This window comes from Eupeodes corollae, chromosome 1 (assembly GCF_945859685.1).
Source record: "Eupeodes corollae chromosome 1, idEupCoro1.1, whole genome shotgun sequence".
In the NCBI taxonomy this organism is placed as follows: domain Eukaryota; kingdom Metazoa; phylum Arthropoda; class Insecta; order Diptera; family Syrphidae; genus Eupeodes; species Eupeodes corollae.
In genome coordinates this window covers 139,256,573-139,272,676 of record NC_079147.1, presented here as the reverse complement: position 1 = coordinate 139,272,676, position 16,104 = coordinate 139,256,573, and positions in this window count along the sequence as shown.

The window sequence follows — 16,104 nt, the reverse complement described above, 5'->3', positions numbered from 1 at the left end:
AACAAAATTTAAAAAACATACAAAAAAGACAATAAAATATAAAAACAAAAAACGTTAGATTTGCTGCTGTGGCTATTCTAGTTTTAAGTAGTTTATTGGTAGAATAGGTAGTTTAGGTTAGCTTTAAGTTTTATATTAAGGATCTTATTTTAAGTAGTTTTTAAGTAAAAATAAAAAAGGATCTTGATATTTTTCAAAATTGTCTAATAAATACAAAAATAAGTGAAATTTAAATTGAAGTAAAATAGATCTTAGAGCCGAAAGACATTAGTAGTTAGTGTTATTGTTTAACTTTGAGTGTCCGTATGGGACCATTAATTTAGTTGTAAGCTTTGGATAACTAGGCTAGTTTTTGAAAACGGTTCAATTTTGTCTTAATATACTTTTTGCATCCTTGCTTCGGCCACTTTGTCCAAAATATTTATATCTTCTATTATTGAATAGTACAAGTTCACTTCGAAATTTAATTTTAATTAAATATTTTAGTTTTGTTTATTTTACTAATGTCAATTCAATGCTGTATTTTTGACATAGAACGTAATAAATGTTGTAATATAAGGCTAATTAATTAGTAAACCCGTTTTTAATTTGTTTATTAGTGAACACGCAAATTAACTCGATGTAAAAATTTAACTCAACAAAACCCAAATTTATTACGCAAAATTATTTCCTAACCGACAGCACTGTTTTTACACCTCCTTAAATTAACTTCTTTATACTTTTATAAGACTTTTGGTATCACTTTTCTCTGAAATAAAATAACGGATGTTTTGTCCGCGACATCTTTAAATTTGCCTAATTTTAACTTTAATTTGTCTTTTCTGTTATTTCTCTTATTCTCTAACGACTTTCTTGTTTAAAATAAAAGGTAAATTATTTCTCTTAAACATTCATAAAATAAAGAATAAATATATAAATAAAAAATTGTTTTACTACCAAACGAATTTTCAAAATTTGATTCAAAACCCACGGACTCCTATCCAGAACCATTTGTTGCAATTGGCTCTGCCTTCCACCTGTTGTCTATTTCCTGATTCAAACCCGCCTCCGAGTGCTAGTGAACTTTACATACGTTGCATACCAAAGACCATAGGCGAACAAAAGATCCTCGAGCTATATCTAAGATTCGTTAAGATCTACCAGTTCCGAGTGCCCATCGACTTTGTGCAAGGAATCCGTGGCTACGCCTTTGTTAGAAACACCAACGATGACACCCCGGAGGCCAGGAAGAACACCTGTCCGGGAATTGTTCGACTTTTTGGTCATGATTTGAAGATTGTTTGGGCTAATTATGAGAGTGTCGATATAATACACTATCCGCAAGAGGTAGGTATATACAGACATTGTAAGAAAATATTAATTGCTTTTCTGTCCACATTATAGAAATGTTGACCTCAAACTAAACAAACGAAACTTGATTGAGTTGATCGTCAATAATGTCCCGAGAAGGACTGTGAGAAAAATCTCCAAACCTCGAACAAATGCATTTGTGGACCTTATTTGCCGTCAAGCAGCCGAAAATATTATGCAGAAGTTACCACAAGGATCGAAAGTTGGTGCAACCCAGTTTGTCATTGAATTGGCAAAGCCATCAGCGCAGTAAGTACCTTCAAATTTGATATTAAAATATTCTGAATACTATTGGCCTAGTTCTGGCTTCATTCACATTCTTCTGCATTGCCTTTAAAAGGCCTTTCTTGTTCAGGCAATCCCTGCATCGCATGCATGAGCATCTCGGAGATTGATGCTTTTCTATGCGCCTTGAACGCATAGCAAATAATTGGCACAGTAATCATATTTGGAACAAACTTTGTGGAGGCTTACCTTCGATTATGTTGCAGTGAGGAGTGCCACTTCTCCTTATAATCCTTACCTTATTCACAAAAGAGTTCGTTGACATCCATGCTCCTTTTTGTCAATTTGTTGTGCCTTTAATCGATACAATCGGAGGATTTCCCGATTGTAGGTTTTTTGGAATATTTTTCGTTTTTGGTTTGGTGTCAATTTAATGGTTTTCTAGTTAAGTTGGTGCTTTAAATCCTAATCCTCATATGGCATTAATCAATTTAATAGAAGTCAACGCTTTCAGTGGGGCTGTGGCACGTTAGCCAAAGCAACAGAAAAACGTGTCCTTCAAACTACCTACAGGTTTGGCCAAACATTTTGTTTCTTACTCTCTCAATTCCAACTGTCCTTTAAATAAAAGTAAAGTTATAATTAAAATGGGTTCTAAGTTATTGTGTTAATTTAGAGTTCGCGAATATAATGAATCCAAAAGTGAAGGATCGACTTAAGTACACATATTTGCTCAAAAGGATATCAGCTAGGTTCGCTACATTTTACTTTCATTCCAAATGAAATTGAAATCGATTCGAAATAAAAATTAGTGTTCTGAGGTGAATTTCCGTGCTCTACATTTAGATTTTGCTATTTTCAAGTGATTTGAATTCGACAAAAGGAAATTGTTTAAAAACAGTAGTATTTTCACTTAAGGGAAATTAACTTATGTTATGCATTTGGTTTATGAGAAGTTGCAGCTTCACCTTTGTAGTCGCGGGAACGGACACACCATTTGAAATGATTTATTTAGCACACCAAATGTCTTTTCCATAACATTTCGAGTACAACAATGGGCAGGTTCAGACAATATAAGGGACTTAATTTGCAGTCAACTGCATTTTTTGAACACAAATTTTGAACAAGGCAGCTAGTTACTTTTTCAAGTGTCATAAATTTCAACCTCGGAACTTTATTTCACTAACTTCTACCTTCAGTTCATTGTTCAAAAACTACCCAAAGGAATATTGTCTACAAAACACACCTCAGGAAAGCTACATGTCAATCAATATTTGTATTTTGTATTGTTAGAATATAGAACTTATTTTTTTTGCAATTTGACAAGTAACCCTTTTCCACAAAACATAAAATAAAATTGGTCAGAAAATAAAAAAAAATCATAGAGAAATAAAGTTCAACTTTCTGTTGAATAAAAAAAGCTTGGTTTACTGTCATTTTGACATAAGCTGACCTTATTTTATAGTTAGGGAGATTTTTCTAGGCTAACATTCCAGTCAACTCCCAATTAAAGTTGCCTTAATTGGAAGGTAAATCAGATACCAGAAACTTGCCTTACTTTCAAGTCCTTTATGTTCTTTTAAAAACTGACACACTCAAAAACAAAGTTTTTTTTGTTGTATATTGTGCGCGCACTAAAGGGGTTATGAATACCCTTATAATGATTAAACACAGTGCGAGCAATTAGGAAAGGAGGGTAGGATAAGAAAGGAGAAGCCGATGCACATTTGTAATGAATTCCTGCACCAGAGCTGCACGTTTGTGAATTGAAAAATCGTTGAATCATAAGCAAGTTGGTGACTTATAAATAAAAAAAAAAAATAATTCGAAAGTCACCAACTGACTTATGAGTTTAAATAATTTAAATTGCAAGCCATTAGCTGACTTATAAATTAAATAAATTCATTTCAGAAATCATCAACTGACTTACATATGAATTAAAAAGAATAAAATCGCAGCCCACAAATTGACTCATGAATTAAAGTGATCTACAGTAGCTCCCAGCCAAAATGATGCACTCACTTTCTTTACTGAAAAATTTAAATAAATAGGGAACCACTTCGAAATGAAAAGAAAACCATGCGTTGTGTTATTTATTAAGTTTATTCAATTGGTGGTTTTAACAAAAAATAAAGAGTTTATACATTAGCTTAACCAGTTATATTTTATTGTTTTGTTTAGAAACAATGTCTCAGCTAAAATGATTCAATGTGTTCCATAAAAAAGCTGTTTTAACTGTGGAAAAAAGTCGTAAAATTTTCTTAGTATTTCGTCGGATACCCTTTTTGCTTAAGCACTGACACCAGTCCCTTGACATTGATTTAACAAGCTTTGAGGTGCATTCCGAGGATATTGTGCCCCATTCTTCCAAAAGAGCCTTTTTAAATCTTCCTTGGATGAAATCGCATGTTTTCGAATTTCGCGCTCCAGCTTCGACCATACATTTTCGATGGCATTTAGGTCTGGCGACTGGGTAGGCTGTTGCATGACATGAGGGCAGCTCCAGATTAACCACGTTTGCACAATTCCAGACTTGTGTTTAGGTCGTTATCTTGATATAGTCGAAAACGGTCCTTGATGTTGGGTTTTTCATTACTTTACAACAATTTTTGCTTCAAAATGTTTAGATTCAGGTTTCCTATGCCAGCAGAAGACATACAGCCCCACACCATAACATGCCCTCCACCGTGTTTCACTGTCCCACGTAAATTCTTCGGCTGGAGCTCCGTATTTGGCTGCCTTCAAACGTACCCCCTACCATCCGATCCGTGAAGATTAAATTTACTTTTATCAGTAAATATTACGGTGTTCCAAAAAAATTCGTCCATGTTGAGATGCTCACGAGCAAATTTGATTCTTTCTATTTTGTTTTTATTGCTGATGAAGGCCTTTTTTCGGGCACTTCTTCCATTAAAATCGGCACATCCAGCCAGGAGTCGTTAGTGGTGTCCCAAAGCTCTGGTAACCTAAAGCTTGCTGGTTGCCATGCTTAGCTCGTCGATGGGGGAGGGAGATCTTGTTACTCGCTAAGGGACGAGGTTACTTTCTTCAAGCCTTAATCTGAGTTGGTAATTGATTGTAAAATTTGCCATCTTTTAAAGAAGAGGGACCCGAATTATAACGACCGATATTTTAAAACTTCCACTTTTTGCACGACATCTTCTTAGAGGAGGACATAGATATTCATGTCCTCGGAGCTTGTCATAACCCACCCTATAAAGTATTTCGAAGATACAAACCTATGAAATACTCCTACGCCATTACGCGCTCCACTGATCGTTGTAACAGCCCTTTATTGAAAAGGAAAAGTCATTGACTCTCCATTACGATACTCTCAGAGACTTTATTCTACCCTTCACTTTCTGCTCACCCACTTCCCTAATTTTCTTTTAAAACTCCATAGTATTTTTTTTTTGTTTATCGAATAATAACTTTTGACATGACCACATATGCTCGAAAACTTATTTTGGACGATTAAACTAGAAATGCAAAAAAAAATAATATTCATTTAAATTAAAATACCACGAATCCATAAAAAAATGATTACCTTTCATTTAAATTCTTCATGAATTAACAATTTTATTTCACTTCATAAAATAATTATTTTTCCAAATCTCATCACCATACAAAAATATTGAAAATTATTTGCTTCTTTTTTTTTCTATAGATCCTGTAAATTATTTCCATTCCAGATATCTCCAAAATTAACCGAACACCACCAGTATCTACTTTATTTAATTTTTTTTTTTTTGCAGATTTCATAAGTCTTATTTATATACTTTATATCAATAATACTATGGGTGAATACAAAATTGACTTACCATTGATCCAGAATGTCGTGCACAGCATTTTGATCTGGTGATTAGCTGTCGATTAAATTAAATCAAGTAACTCGTACATTGAAGGATATCAAGAAGAAAAATAAATTAATTTATAAAAAAATGTTTTGTTACTGCCATGGATGGGATGTTACCTATGATATATAACTCTATATGATCTTAAATACCATTTCCTTACAATGCTTTCCACTTACTTTCTACCTATTCTTTTCTATTTGTCTTATTTAATATAAGGCTGATCAAGTTGAACTTTAACATTCTTCTGATTTTCAAAAAAATATTACTCATTGAAATCTTTCTTATTCGTTTATCCTTTTCTTAATCCTAAATCTAATTTTCTATTCTTATTCCTTTTGTAATTTCTTCTCTTTTTTTAATTTTCTTTTTTCAGAATAAGTGAACGCACAAGTAGTTTTACCTTTTTTTTATCCTCTATTAAAATTACTATTTTCTTAATTTTTTTTTGTTTAAATTACATCCTTTTCAGCACTTTTTTCTAATATTATTTAACAACCTTTAGTTTTCTTAAATTACACTTAATTTCTTTAATTTCCCTAGGTCATTCCTTTTCAGGTACTTTAATCTTCCTTTTTTTTAACTTTCTTTTTTTTGTTATGCCATTGGATTATATGAGATTCTATATTCGTGTCTTATAAGAAATAAAATCTCTTTTTTTTATAAAACAAAAATTTGTTAATAAGTTGGGAACATTTTGTATTTTGGTTTTATTTACATAATGGAATTGTAAATAAGCGGTTGGTAGTAAGGCAATTTATGAGACTGTGCCTACAAATTGTACTTTTTTTTGTTCAAACTGCTTATCTGTTGCGATATAATGCGCTTAGGAAATTAACTTTGCTATCAAATGAAATCTTTCAAATAAAAGCAGTATTATTTTTTTGAAAATTAAATATACTTAAATATTTAGTATTAACTTCTTGGAAAACAAGTGTTTTTAACTAACTCTTAAACCATCGATATTTCAGAACAATCAGTGATGACATAAATACATTTTGTTTGTATTATTTTAAAGAAATATTTAAGGCCTTTAAATTGGTATATAATAATTATATCGTAACCTCTCACAAAAATATACTTACTTTTTGACAAACTTACTCTGAAAAGTTCCTTGACATGCTACTCGGTGCTATGACCTTCCTCGTTAAGCATTTTCTAAACATTTTTTTAGTCAAATATGCACTTAGTTAAACAGAATTTATATGTAATAAACAAAGTTATAAAAAAATATATGCACCTTGGCGCTTCTAAGAAATAGTTCATACAAAAAAACTTACCATTTTACACTTTTAGATAAAATTAGTTACCCCAAGCCACTTACAAAATAAAATTAGTTACCCAAGACATTTAGAAAATAAAATATGCATATAAGTCAGTTGGTGACTTCTGGATTATTTGTTTTTAATTCATGGACCATCTAGAAGGATGAAGTTTGAGAATTGTGATCTAGGAATCATTCCCTTTCCATTGCTGTGCCTATCTTTGAATAAGACCAACTTTACAACAAGTTATGGGCAAAAATCCATGTTCAAACTTTAAATGCGAATATCTCGCTTAATACGCGTCTGAAAGGCATAAATGTCGGCACCTAGAGGACAATTTTTGAACTCCAATATTTCTTGATCTAGACCACCTAGATGGCTGAAATTTCAGGATTGTGATCTAGGAATCATTCCCTTTCCATTGGTGTGCCTATCTCTGAATAAGACTAACTTTACAACAAGTTATGGGCAAAAATCTATGTTCAAACTTTAAATGCGAATATCTCCCTTAATACGCGTCTAAAAGGCATAAAAGTCGGCACCTCGAGGACAATTTTTGAACTCCAATATTTCTTGATCTAGACCAACTAGATGGCTGAAATTTTAGGATTGTGATCTAGGATCTGCCTCTTGCGAGGAATTGACAATTTCTTCAAGAGTAATTCTTGTCATGAAAAAGTGCTTTCTCAAATTAGCCGTTCGGATTCGGCCTTAAATTGTAGGTCCCTTCCATTCCTGACAACAGTACTCGCACACAGGAATGGTTGAGAGTTGTAAGTCACTAGGCCCTGGTTCACAACGGACTGTTGCGCCACCCCATTTGATTTTTTTTTTTTGATCTAGGAATCATTCCTTTTCTATTGGTGTGCCTATCTTTGAATAAGACCAACTTTACAACAAGTTATGGGCAAAAATGCGAATATCTCGCTTAATACGCGTCTAAAAGGCATAAAAGTCGGCACCTAGAGCACAATTTTTGAACTCCAATATTTCTTGATCTAGACCAACTAGATGGCTGAAATTTCAGGATTGCGATCTAGGAATCATTCCCTTTCCATTGGTGTGCCTATCTTTGAATAAGACCAACTTTACAACAAGTTATGGGCAAAAATCCATGTTCAAACTTTAAAGGCATAGAGGACAATTTTTGAACTCCAATATTTCTTGATCTAGACCACCTAGATGGCTGAAATTTCAGGATTGTGATCTAGGAATCATTCCCTTTCCTTTGGTGTGCCTATCATTGAATAAGACCAACTTTACAACAAGTTATGGGCAAAAATCCATGTTCAAACTTTAAATGCGAATATCTCGATTAATACGCGTCTAAAAGGCATAAAAGTCGACACCTAGAGGACAATTTTTGAACTCCAATATTTCTTGATCTAGAGCACCTAGATGACTGAAACTTAAGGATTGTGATCTAGGAATCATTCCCTTTCCATTGGTGTGCCTATCTTTGAATAAGACCAACTCTACAACAAGTTATGGGCAAAAATCCATGTCCAAACTTTAAATGCGAATATCTCGATTAATACGCGTCTAAAAGGCATAAAAGTCGACACCTAGAGGACAATTTTTGAACTCCAATATTTCTTGATCTAGACCACCTAGATGACTGAAACTTAAGGATTGTGATCTAGGAATCATTCCCTTTCCTTTAGTGTGCCTATCTTTGAATAAGACCAACTTTAAAACAAGTTATGGGCAAAAATCCATGTTCAAACTTTAAATGCGAATATCTCGCTTAATACGCGTCTAAAAGGCATGAAAGTCGGCACCTAGAGGACAATTTTTTAACTCCAATATTTCTTGATCTAGACCACCTAGATGGCTGAAATTTCAGGATTGTGATCTAGGAATCATTCCCTTTCCATTGGTGTGCCTATCTTTGAATAAGACCAACTTTACAACAAGTTATGGGCAAAAATCCATGTTCAAACTTTAAATGCGAATATCTCGCTTAATACGCGTCTAAAAGGCATAAAAATCGGCACCTAGAGGACAATTTTTGAACTCCAATATTTCTTGATCTAGACCACCTAGATGGCTGAAATTTCAGGATTGTGATCTAGGAATCATTCCCTTTCCATTGGTGTGCCTATCTTTGAATAAGACCAACTTTACAACAAGTTATGGGCAAAAATCCATGTTCAAACTTTAAATGCGAATATCTCGCTTAATACGCGTCTAAACGGCATTAAAGTCGGCACATAGAGGACAATTTTTGAACTCCAATATTTCTTGATCTAGACCACCTAGATGGCTGAAATTTCAGGATTGTGATCTAGGAATCATTCCCTTTCCATTGGTGTGCCTATCTTTGAATAAGACCAACTTTAAAACAAGTTATGGGCAAAAATCAATGTTCAAACTTTAAATGCGAATATATCGCTTAAAACGCATCTAAAAGGCATAAAAGTCGGCACCTAATGGACAATTTTTAAACTCCAATATTTCTTGATCTAGACCACCTAGATGGCTGAAATTTCAGGATTGTGATCTAGGAATCATTCCCTTTCCATTGGTGTGCCTATCTTTGAATAAGACCAACTTTAAAACAAGTTATGGGCAAAAATCCATGTTCAAACTTTAAATGCGAATATCTCGCTTAATACGCGTCTAAAAGGCATAAAAGTCGGCACCTAGAGGACAAGTTTTGAACTCCAATATTTCTTGATCTAGACCACCTAGATGGCTGAAATTTCAGGATTGTGATCTAGGAATCATTCCCTTTCCATTGGTGTGCCTATCTTTGAATAAGACCAACTTTACAACAAGTTATGGGCAAAAATACATGTTCAAACTTTAAATGCGAATATCTCGCTTAGTACGCATCTAAAAGGCATAAAAGTCGGCACCTAGAGGACAATTTTTGAACTCCAATATTTCTTGATCTAGACCACCTAGATGGCTGAAATTTCAGGATTGTGATCTAGGAATCATTCCGTTTCCATTGGTGTGCCTATCTTTGAATAAGACCAACTTTACAACAAGTTATGGGCAAAAATCCATGTTCAAACATTAAATGCGAATATCTCGCTTAATACGCATCTAAAAGGCATAAAAGTCGGCACCTAGAGGACAATTTTTGAACTCCGATATTTCTTGATCTCGACCACCTAGATAGCTGAAATTTCAGGATTGTGATCTAGGAATCATTCCCTTTCCATTTGTGTGCCTATCTTTGAATAAGACCAACTCTACAACAAGTTATGGGCAAAAATCCATGTCCAAACTTTAAATGCGAATATCTCGCTTAAAACGCATCTAAAAGGTATCAAAGTCGGCACCTAATGGACACTTTTTGAACTCCAATATTTCTTGATCTAGACCACCTAGATGGCTGAAATTTCAGTATTGTGATCTAGGAATCATTCCCTTTCCATTGGTGTGTCTATCTTTGAATAAGACCAACTCTACAACAAGTTATGGGCAAAAATCCATGTCCAAACTTTAAATGCGAATATCTCGCTTAAAACGCATCTAAAAGGCATAAAAGTCGGCACCTAATGGACAATTTTTGAACTCCAATATTTCTTGATCTAGACCACCTAGATGGCTGAAATTTCAGGATTGTGATCTAGGAATCATTCCCTTTCCATTGGTGTGCCTATCTTTGAATAAGACCAACTTTACAACAAGTTATGGGCAAAAATCCATGTTCAAACTTTAAATGCGAATATCTCGCTTAATACGCGTCTAAAAGGCATAAAAGTCGGCACCTAGAGGACAATTTTTGAACTCCAATATTTCTTGATCTAGACCACCTAGATGGCTGAAATTTCAGGATTGTGATCTAGGAATCATTCCCTTTCCATTGGTGTGCCTATCTTTGAATAAGACCAACTTTAAAACAAGTTATGGGCAAAAATCCATGTTCAAACTTTAAATGCGAATATCTCGCTTAATACGCGTCTAAAAGGCATGAAAGTCGGCACCTAGAGGACAATTTTTGAACTCCAATATTTCTTGATCTAGACCACCTAGATGGCTGAAATTTCAGGATTGTGATCTAGGAATCATTCCCTTTCCATTGGTGTGCCTATCTTTGAATAAGACCAACTTTACAACAAGTTATGGGCAAAAATCCATGTTCAAACTTTAAATGCGAATATCTCGCTTAATACGCGTCTAAACGGCATAAAAGTCGGCACATAGAGGACAATTTTTGAACTCCAATATTTCTTGATCTAGACCACCTAGATGGCTGAAATTTCAGGATTGTGATCTAGGAATCATTCCCTTTCCATTGGTGTGCCTATCTTTGAATAAGACCAACTTTACAACAAGTTATGGGCAAAAATCCATGTTCAAACTTTAAATGCGAATATCTCGCTTAATACGCGTCTAAAAGGCATAAAAGTCGGCACCTAGAGGACAATTTTTGAACTCCAATATTTCTTGATCTAGACCACCTAGATGGCTGAAATTTCAGGATTGTGATCTAGGAATCATTCCCTTTCCATTGGTGTGCCTATCTTTGAATAAGACCAACTTTACAACAAGTTATTGGCAAAAATCCATGTTCAAACTTTAAATGCGAATATCTCGCTTAATACGCGTCTAAACGGCATAAAAGTCGGCACATAGAGGACAATTTTTGAACTCCAATATTTCTTGATCTAGACCACCTAGATGGCTGAAATTTCAGGATTGTGATCTAGGAATCATTCCCTTTCCATTGGTGTGCCTATCTTTGAATAAGACCAACTTTAAAACAAGTTATGGGCAAAAATCCATGTTCAAACTTTAAATGCGAATATCTCGCTTAATACGCGTCTAAAAGGCATGAAAGTCGGCACCTAGAGGACAATTTTTAAAGTCCAATATTTCTTGATCTAGACCACCTAGATGGCTGAAATTTCAGGGTTGTGATCTAGGAATCATTCCCTTTCCATTGGTGTGCCTATCTTTGAATAAGACCAACTTTAAAACAAGTTATGGGCAAAAATCCATGTTCAAACTTTAAATGCGAATATCTCGCTTAATACGCGTCTAAAAGGCATAAAAGTCGGCACCTAGAGGACAATTTTTGAACTCCAATATTTCTTGATCTAGACCACCTAGATGGCTGAAATTTCAGGATTGTGATCTAGGAATCATTCCCTTTCCATTGGTGTGCCTATCTTTGAATAAGACCAACTTTAAAACAAGTTATGGGCAAAAATCCATGTTCAAACTTTAAATGCGAATATCTCGCTTAATACGCGTCTAAAAGGCATAAAAGTCGGCACCTAGAGGACAAGTTTTGAACTCCAATATTTCTTGATCTAGACCACCTAGATGGCTGAAATTTCAGGATTGTGATCTAGGAATCATTCCCTTTCCATTGGTGTGCCTATCTTTGAATAAGACCAACTTTACAACAAGTTATGGGCAAAAATACATGTTCAAACTTTAAATGCGAATATCTCGCTTAGTACGCATCTAAAAGGCATAAAAGTCGGCACCTAGAGGACAATTTTTGAACTCCAATATTTCTTGATCTAGACCACCTAGATGGCTGAAATTTCAGGATTGTGATCTAGGAATCATTCCGTTTCCATTGGTGTGCCTATCTTTGAATAAGACCAACTTTACAACAAGTTATGGGCAAAAATCCATGTTCAAACATTGAATGCGAATATCTCGCTTAATACGCATCTAAAAGGCATAAAATTCGGCACCTAGAGGACAATTTTTGAACTCCGATATTTCTTGATCTCGACCACTTAGATAGCTGAAATTTCAGGATTGTGATCTAGGAATCATTCCCTTTCCATTTGTGTGCCTATCTTTGAATAAGACCAACTCTACAACAAGTTATGGGCAAAAATCCATGTCCAAACTTTAAATGCGAATATCTCGCTTAAAACGCATCTAAAAGGCATAAAAGTCGGCACCTAATGGACAATTTTTGAACTCCAATATTTCTTGATCTAGACCACCTAGATGGCTGAAATTTCAGGATTGTGATCTAGGAATCATTCCCTTTCCATTGGTGTGCCTATATTTGAATAAGACCAACTCTACAACAAGTTATGGGCAAAAATCCATGTCCAAACTTTAAATGCGAATATCTCGCTTAAAACGCATCTAAAAGGCATAAAAGTCGGCACCTAATGGACAATTTTTGAACTCCAATATTTCTTGATCTAGACCACCTAGATGGCTGAAATTTCAGGATTGTGATCTAGGAATCATTCCCTTTCCATTGGTGTGCCTATCTTTGAATAAGACCAACTCTACAACAAGTTATGGGCAAAAATCCATGTCCAAACTTTAAATGCGAATATCTCGCTTAAAACGCATCTAAAAGGCATAAAAGTCGGCACCTAATGGACAATTTTTGAACTCCAATATTTCTTGATCTAGACCACCTAGATGGCTGAAATTTCAGTATTGTGATCTAGGAATCATTCCCTTTCCATTGGTGTGCCTATCTTTGAATAAGACCAACTCTACAACAAGTTATGGGCAAAAATCCATGTCCAAACTTTAAATGCGAATATCTCGCTTAAAACGCATCTAAAAGGCATAAAAGTCGGCACCTAATGGACAATTTTTGAACTCCAATATTTCTTGATCTAGACCACCTAGATGGCTGAAATTTCAGGATTGTGATCTAGGAATCATTCCCTTTCCATTGGTGTGCCTATCTTTGAATAAGACCAACTCTACAACAAGTTATGGGCAAAAATCCATGTCCAAACTTTAAATGCGAATATCTCGCTTAAAACGCATCTAAAAGGCATAAAAATCGGCACCTAATGGACAATTTTTGAACTCCAATATTTCTTGATCTAGACCACCTAGATGGCTGAAATTTCAGGATTGTGATCTAGGAATCATTCCCTTTCCATTGGTGTGCCTATCTTTGAATAAGACCAACTTTACAACAAGTTATGGGCAAAAATCCATGTTCAAACTTTAAATGCGAATATCTCGCTTAATACGCGTCTAAAAGGCATAAAAGTCGGCACCTAGAGGACAATTTTTAAACTCCAATATTTCTTGATCTAGACCACCTAGATGGCTTAGGATTCTGATCTAGGAATCTTTCCCTTTCCATTGGTGTGCCTATCTTTGAATAAGACCAACTTTAAAACAAGTTATGGGCAAAAATCCATGTTCAAACTTTAAATGCGAATATCTCGCTTAATACGCATCTAAAAGGCATAAAAGTCGGCACCTAGAGGACAATTTTTGAACTCCAATATTTCTTGATCTAGACCACCTAGATGGCTGAAATTTCAGGATTGTGATCTAGGAATCATTCCCTTTCCATTGGTGGGCCTATCTTTGAATAAGACCAACTTTACAACAAGTTATGGGCAAAAATCCATGTTCAAACTTAAAATGCGAATATCTCGCTTAATACGCATCTAAAAGGCATAAAAGTCGGCACCTAGAGGACAATTTTTGAACTCCAATATTTCTTGATCTCGACCACCTAGATGGCTGAAATTTCAGGATTGTGATCTAGGAATCATTCCGTTTCCATTGGTGTGCCTATCTTTGAATAAGACCAACTTTACAACAAGTTATGGGCAAAAATCCATGTTCAAACATTAAATGCGAATATCTCGCTTAATGCGGATCTAAAAGGCATAAAAGTCGGCACCTAGAGGACAATTTTTTAACTCCAATATTTCTTGATCTCGACCACCTCGATAGCTGGAATTTCAGGATTGTGATCTAGGAATCATTCCCTTTCCATTGGTGTGCCTATCTTTGAATAAGACCAACTCTACAACAAGTTATGGGCAAAAATCCATGTCCAAACTTTAAATGCGAATATCTCGCTTAAAACGCATCTAAAAGGCATAAAAGTCGGCACCTAATGGACAATTTTTGAACTCCAATATTTCTTGATCTAGACCACCTAGATGGCTGAAATTTCAGGATTGTGATCTAGGAATCATTCCCTTTCCATTGGTGTGCCTATCTTTGAATAAGACCAACTTTACAACAAGTTATGGGCAAAAATCCATGTTCAAACTTTAAATGCGAATATCTCGCTTAATACGCGTCTAAAAGGCATAAAAGTCGGCACCTAGAGGACAATTTTTGAACTCCAATATTTCTTGATCTAGACCACCTAGATGGCTGAAATTTCAGGATTGTGATCTAGGAATCATTCCCTTTCCATTGGTGTGCCTATCTTTGAATAAGACCAACTTTACAACAAGTTATGGGCAAAAATCCATGTTCAAACTTTAAATGCGAATATCTCGCTTAATACGCATCTAAAAGGCATAAAAGTCGGCACCTAGAGGACAATTTTTGAACTCCAATATTTCTTGATCTAGACCACCTAGATGGCTGAAATTTCAGGATTATGATCTAGGAATCATTCCGTTTCCATTGGTGTGCCTATCTTTGAATAAGACCAACTTTACAACAAGTTATGGGCAAAAATCCATGTTCAAACATTAAATGCGAATATCTCGCTTAATACGCGTCTAAAAGGCATAAAAGTCGGCACCTAGAGGACAATTTTTGAACTCCAATATTTCTTGATCTAGACCACCTAGATGACTCAGGATTGTGATCTAGGAATCTTTCCCTTTCCATTGGTGTGCCTATCTTTGAATAAGACCAACTTTAAAACAAGTTATGGGCAAAAATCCATGTTCAAACTTTAAATGCGAATATCTCGCTTAATACGCGTCTAAAAGGCATAAAAGTCGGCACCTAGAGGACAATTTTTGAACTCCAATATTTCTTGATCTAGACCACCTAGATGGCTGAAATTTCAGGATTGTGATCTAGGAATCATTCCCTTTCCATTGGTGGGCCTATCTTTGAATAAGACCAACTTTACAACAAGTTATGGGCAAAAATCCATGTTCAAACTTTAAATGCGAATATCTCGCTTAATACGCATCTAAAAGGCATAAAAGTCGGCACCTAGAGGACAATTTTTAAACTCCAATATTTCTTGATCTAGACCACCTAGATGGCTGAAATTTCAGGATTATGGTCTAGGAATCATTCCGTTTCCATTGGTGTGCCTATCTTTGAATAAGACCAACTTTACAACAAGTTATGGGCAAAAATCCATGTTCAAACATTAAATGCGAATATCTCGCTTAATACGCATCTAAAAGGCATAAAAGTCGGCACCTAGAGGACAATTTTTGAACTCCAATATTTCTTGATCTCGACCACCTAGATAGCTGGAATTTCAGGATTGTGATCTAGGAATCATTCCCTTTCCATTGGTGTGCCTATCTTTGAATAAGACCAACTCTACAACAAGTTATGGGCAAAAATCCATGTCCAAACTTTAAATGTGAATATCTCGCTTAAAACGCATCTAAAAGGCATAAAAGTCGGCACCTAATGGACAATTTTTGAACTCCAATATTTCTTGATCTAGACCATCTAGATGGCTGAAATTTCAGGATTGTGATCTAGGAATC